We start from the raw sequence: 7500 nt of genomic DNA on the forward strand, positions 1-7500 counted from the left end.
TAGTGCTTTTCCCTACTTTCTTCAGTTTAAGCTTAAACTTTGCAAGGAGAAGCTCATGGTCTGAGCCACAGTCAGCTCCTGGTCTTGTTTTTACTGACTGTATAGAGCTTCTCCATCTTTGGCTGCAGAGCATATAGTCAATCTGATTTCTGTGATGACCGTCTGGTGATGTCCATGTGTAGAGCCGTCTCTTGGGTTGTTGGAAAAGAGTGTTTGCTATGACCATCGTATTCTCTTGACAAAATTCTATCAGCCTGTGCCCTGCTTCATTTTGTACTCCAAGGCCAAACTTGCCTGTTATTCCGGTTATCTTTTGGCTTCCTACTTTAGCATTCCAATCCCCCATGATGATAAGGACATCATTTTTTGGTGTTAGTTCTATAAGGTGCTGTAGGGCTTCATAGAACCGGTCAATTTCATCCTCTTCAGCACTGGTGGTTGGGGCATAGACTTGGACTACTGTGATATTGAATGGTTTGCCTTGGATTCGAACTGAGATCATTCTGTCATTTTGAGGATTGTATCCCAGTATTGATTTTCCTACTCTTTTATTGACTATGAAGGCTACTCCATTTCTTCTGAGGGATTCTTGCCCGCAGTAGTATACCTGGTGGTCATCTGAATTAAATTCACCCATTCCTGTCCATTTTAGTTCGCTGATACCTAAGATGTCGATGTTCAGTCTTGTCATCTCTTGTTTGACCACGTCCAGCTTTCCTTGATTCATGGATCTTACATTCCAGGTTCCTATGGAGAAAAAATCTTTACAGCATCGGACTTTCCTTTCACCACCAGACACATCCACAGCTGAGCGTCCTTTCGGCTTTGGCCCAGTCGCTTCATTCTTTCTGGCGCTACTAGTACTAGCCCTCTGCTCTTCCCCAGTAGCATATTGGACGCCTTCCGACCTGAGGGGCTCATCTTCCAGCGTCATATCGTTTTGCCTTTTGGTACTGTCCATAGGGTTTTCATGGCAAAGATACTGGAGTGGGTTGCCATTTCCTTCTCCAGTGGATCACGTTTTGTCAGAACTCTCAGCTATGACCTGTCCGTCTTGGGTGGCCCTGCACGGCATAGCTCATAGCTTCATTGAATTACGCAAGCCCCTTCGCCACGACAAGGCAGTAATCCATGAAGGGGGTACTAATGTATGGATAGATAGATAGATAGATAGATAGATAGATAGATAGATAGATAGATAGATAGATAGATAGATAGATAGATAGATTGATTTAGAGTGAAGAGCATATAGAGATGTACTAATGTATGGATAGATAGATAGATAGATAGATAGATAGATAGATAGATAGATAGATAGATAGATAGATAGACAGACAGACAGACAGACAGATAGATAGACAGATAGACAGATGGATCGATAGACAGACAGACAGACACACACACACACATATAGATAGAGACAGGCAGACAGAGATGGCTTAATGGATAGATAGATAGATAGATAGATAGATAGATAGATAGATAGATAGATAGATAGATAGATAAATATAGAGAGACAGGCAGAGATGGATTATTGGATAGATTATCGATAGATAGATAGATAGATAGATAGATAGATAGATAGATAGATAGATAGATAGATACACAGACAGACAGACAGACAGACAGACAGACGGATGGATGGATAGATAGATAAATAGACAGAGATAGAGAGAAAGGGAGAGATGGATTATTGGATAGATGATAGATAGATAGATAGATAGATAGATAGATAGATAGATAGATAGATAGATAGATGGACTGATGGACGGACAGACAGACAGACAGACAGACAGATAGATACAGATCGACAGAAGTTACCAACATCCTCTGCACCAGCAAACCACCCAAAAGCAACTTACCCAAAGAGGAACAGACAGCACTACTTAACCTAAAAAATGACACCAGCATAATCATTCTGCCAGCAGACAAAGGCAACGCCACGGTGGTAATGAACTCATCTGACTACCATACCAAATTATCCAACCTACTCCGAGAGTCCACATACAAACTCCTCAAGACAGATCCCACCACCTACCTGGAAAAAACCACAAAATCCAAAATAAAAGCCACCCCCATCAGTGAAGAGATCCAGAAAACAATCATTCCCAGAGAAAAATCATCCAGATGTCCTAAGCTCTATGGCCTGCCCAAGATACACAAAGAAGGAACCCCACTCAGACCCATAGTCAGCTCCATAGGCTCACCTCTACAAAATCTAGCCAAATTTCTTGCCAAACAACTACAGCCTTACGCAAATTCCATCACCTCACACGTACAAAACTCATTCCAATTCATAGAGATCATAAGTAAACTAAACTTACAGCCCTGTGACCTACTTGTGAGCTTCGATGTCGTATCCCTCTTCACCCAAGTGCCAATCAAAGAAGCCTTGACAGCTATCCTAAATAAATACAACCCCCCAAAACACATCCTAGATCTGACCAACCACTGCCTATCTAACACATACTTCATCTACAATGGACAAAGATACAAACAAATGGAAGGAGCACCCATGGGATCACCCCTTTCACCTGTCATCGCAAACCTCTACATGGAACACTTTGAAACCCTCGCTCTAGAAAAATCCAACCACAAACCCAAACTCTGGCTCAGATACGTAGATGACACCTTCGTAATCTGGCCACATGGCAAAGAAAAACTGGATGACTTCCTCACACACCTCAATAGCCTACACCCCAAAATACAATTCACCATGGAAACAGAAGCTAACAATCAACTTCCCTTCCTTGATGTCTTAGTCTACAAGAAATCCAACGGCTCCCTAGGACACACTATCTACCATAAAAAAAACACACACAAACCGCTATCTGAATGCACTCTCACACCACCACCCAGCACAGATCAACTCCGTAGCCAAGAACAAAACACCTAGCTGACGAACAACACCTAAAAACCGAACTACACACTCTCACTAATGTACTAACAGCCAATGGATTCCAAAGAAACACGATTACCAACTTAATCCGAAGAAAGACACCCACAAAAACCCAAGACAGAGAACAAGAAAATGGCAAACCCCTCCTCCCATACTTAAAAGGGACCACAGACAGAATCAGCAAGGTCCTCCAAAAACACAACATCAAAACAGCATTCTACACAGACAGAAAAATATCCACCATCCTAAGAAACCCCAAGGACATAATTGGGTTAGAAAACCAAGGAGTATACGAAATCCCATGCACCACCTGCCCCACCACATACATCGGACAGACCAACAGAAGAATAAGTGCATGCATTGAAGAGCACAAAAACTCACTCAGAAAGGGAGAACAAACTTCATCCCTGGTCCAACACTTTGAAGCCACGGGACATGAAATTGATTTAAAAAAAACCAAAACTATCGCCAAAATTGAACATTTTAACAACAGAATAATCAGAGAAGCCATTGAGATAGAAAAACGCCCCCCCCCACAGCATGAACAAACGAGATGATACCTCTCGCCTACCAGCCATTTGGAAACCCGCCTTGATTGACAGACGAGTCCCAACCACCAAGAACTCATGATAACATCACATGACATCACCACCACACAACCATTCAAAAAGCAAATCCGAACCCACAATGATAACGAGGCACAACCACAAAACAGAAACCTAACTACAGCTGCAACATCAGCCACTTTAAACCCCTCCAAACCACACAATAAGCAAACTGACACCCACTATAAAAACATGGCACCACCACAAACACGAAGCCGAACAAAAGAAGCACAACTCATCAGCTCAGGTCTAAGGCTGGCAGCTGAGACCAGCCCATCCACTCAAAACACACTCCCACCCAATCAGAACACACCCACCATTCAAAACACACTCCGACCCAATCAGAACACACTTAATCCCCCACCCAATCAGAGCACACCTCCACCCACAGAACACACCCCCTCTGGCAGTTTAACAAAGAGGAACAAACAGCCACTACCACATGCTTCTCCCAGAAGAAGGAAGCTGAAGCCTCCAGCCTGATGATGACGGATGGGATTCCGTCGAAACGTTGCACCTACACCTTTAGTTCTACGCGGGAAGAAACCCGAATGACCGAAGATCCACATATAAACACCTGCGAAAACCTCAAAAAACAAATAGATAGATAGATAGATAGATAGATAGATAGATAGATAGATAGATAGATAGATAGAAAGATAGATAGATAGATAGATAGATAGATAGATAGATAGATAGATAGATAGATAGATAGATAGATAGATAGATAGATAGATAGATAGATAGATAGATAGCTGGGACTTCCGGTGGCTGCGCGGCGATGGAGACAGCCTTCCCGGGCTGCCCGCGGCTCAGCTGAGTGATTTTCGCCCGAAACAGCGCCGATCAGCTGTTCGGGCGAATTTGAAGCCCCCTCCTCGGGAGAAGAGGAGGGGGTGAGGCCCCAGGTAGGGGTTGAGTTCTCCGGGGCCGCCTGAGCTTGCAGCTTGGGCGGCCGAAGGATCGAACTCCCCCGTAGCCTGGGTCGCTCCCAGCTGGCCAGCGCCTCTGCTCCTGACTTTATGGAGCAGAGCCAGGCGTCTGCGACCACCCCTGCCTGAAGGAAAGACTATGGAATAAAAAGAGCAGGCAGAGCGGTACAAGAGGAAAAGGTGAAGAGGATTATTTTATTCTACTCTCGAGCTTGATGGACTTTTAAAACTCTAAGTGAAAGTGCGTCACAATTGAAAGTAAAAGATGGCGGCTAAGCCTCCCCCTAAAACTCTTCGGAGTGCTGGAACTTCCCCGGTGCAACAATCATCATTGCAGGCATTATATCCTCCTGATGTAGTGACATCGAAGGACTTACGAGATGCTCTGGATAAACTTTTGGAATCAATTAATCAATCAATGGGTGATAAATTTGCACAGATGGAGGAGAAATTGGAGAAATTGGAGGAGAGAATAGAAGAGAGGATGGAGCAGAAGTTCAGCGTGATGAAGGTAGACATTTTGTCTTCAGTGTATAAAGTGGCTGAATGTGTGGAAGATTTGGATGAAAAAGTTAAAGATTTGACTCAAAAGAATGCCATATTAGAAGCAAAAGTATTGGAGAATGAAGATTTAAGAGACAAAATGGATAGAGAATTGAGTCTTGCTCAATATTTCCAGATGCAGTTTGCCATTAGAATCAGAGGTCTAAAGGAGAATATTAAGGAAGATCTAAAGCAGCTGGTTTCTGAGGCTCTCGAAGTGGTATTGAATCAGCCAGCATCTGAAATAAAAGGAGGCATGGATAAAGTGTATCGTGTGAACTCATGGATTGCTAGACAGAGAAAGCTGCCTAGAGATGTGGTGGTTTATTTTGCAAAAAGGGAAATTAGAGATGAAGTTATACAAGCTGCCTATGATACCAAAGTCGTGATTGCTGATCAAGAAGTTCTGGTTCTAAAAGAAATTCCTCCAAAGATTTTAAGGAGAAGGAAGGATTTTACATTTCTTGTGCAAGAGCTCAAGCAACGAGATATAAGGTTCAGATGGGAGATTCCAGCTGGGTTGATGGTGATGCATGAAGGTAAAAGGTACCGTCTGGTTACTGTGATGCAAGCGCGTGATTTTTACAATAATGTTTTAAAAGCAACCCCATTAACACTTCTGGAAGCTGCAAAGGGATCTGGAGAAGGAGAATATCAAGAGGCTGAAGATGGACAGACAGAGGAGAATGGTGCTGGAGGAGATCAAGTTATAACACTTTTGGATGATCCCAGAGAACAGCGGGTGACGCGTGCTGCTTTAAAACGATCAAAAAAGATAAAAGAACAAGATCAGCAGAAGTCTATGGAACTTTCACAACGTACTTACAGCCAAGTAGTGGGAGGTGGGAAAAGATTTGGGTGAGGAATGTAAAATTTATATAAGTTTGAAATCTAAGAGAGAATTTTTACAAAATGTTTTATAGATGGTATTTAGATTTTAAAAAGCTAAGCATGTATCTGAATTATTAGCCTAAATGTTGGAGGTGCAGTGATAAAGACGTAATATATTTTCATATTTTCATATATGGTAGACTTGTAAAAAGGTTAAGGCTTTTTGGATAAAAGTCTGATGGAATATACTAAGTTGATGTTGAATTTAATTACGGCAGCAAGATTTTTGATAGGATAGTACTGGAAAGAGGAACTGCCGACCATAGAAGAGTGGATTTTAAAGGTTTCCGACCTGGTCGAAATGGTGAAGATTTCGGCCTATTTGAAAGATTACTCGCAGGAACGCTATAGTATGGAAGGGAGAAAATGGCTTGAGTTTACTCAGAATAAGTATAGGGTTAAGAAGTTTTATATTTGAATAAGTCTTCTTTCTTTATTTATTTATTTTTTCTATATTAGTTTTTTTATATATATTTATATATATTTAATATTACTAAGGTTTGTTTTATCCTATATAAGCTAGAGAGTGATAGATTTTAGAGTTTATGGTTGTTAGTATATGGTTGTTTATGATTGTTTTTTTTTATATATACCTTGTATTTAGCTCTGGGAAGTTGGGGGGGAGGGGGGGAGGGGGGAGAGGAAGGGGGGGAGGGAGAAGGGGGGGAGGGGGGATTTTTTAAGGGAAAAATTGTATGTTAAAACTTTTTAATAAAAAAAAAGATAGATAGATAGATAGATAGATAGATAGATAGATAGATAGATAGATAGATAGATAGATAGATAGATAGACAGACAGAAAGATACATAGATAGATAGAGACAGATGGACGGACGAATAGATGAAGGGCTTTTTTTCTCATAGAACGCTCAGAACGGAGTTCCAGCACGTTTTTTGAATGGAACTTTGTAATGTAGGCAAGGTGGGTTGCATGACATCTTTGAGTTCCGGCACCTTTTTCTTTTACAAAAAAAAGCACTGGATAGATGGATATATAGATGGATAAATACAGATAGAGAGATAGGCAGAGATGCATTATTGGATAGATTATTGATAGATTATTGGGAGAGAGAGAGAGAGTGAGAGAGGCAGACAGAGATTGATAAATGGATAGATAAATGATAGATAGATAGATAGATAGATAGATAGATAGATAGATAGATAGATAGATAGAGACAGTCAGACAGAGATGGATTAATGGATGGATGGATGAATTGATGGATGGTTACATAGATAGATAGATAGATAGATAGATAGATAGATAGATAGATAGATAGATGATAGATAGATAGATAGATAGATTGAGTGAGATAGATTGATAGAGTGAAGAGCATATAGAGATGTACTAATGTATGGATAGATAGATAGATAGATAGATAGATAGATAGATAGATAGATAGATACAGATAATGGATAGATAGATAGATAGAGACAGACAGAGATGGGTTAATGGATGGATAGATTGATAGAAAGATAGAAGCAGACAGACATGGATTAATGGATAGATAGATGGATTGATAGATAGAGAAAGTCAGACGGATTGAAAGATAGATAGGTAGATAGATAAATAGATTGATAGATAGAGAGAAATAGAGAGGAAGGTAGAGATGTATTATTGGATAGATGATAG

The sequence above is a fragment of the Vipera berus genome, assembly GCF_964194415.1.
Source record: "Vipera berus genome assembly, chromosome: W".
NCBI classification, from domain to species: domain Eukaryota; kingdom Metazoa; phylum Chordata; class Lepidosauria; order Squamata; family Viperidae; genus Vipera; species Vipera berus.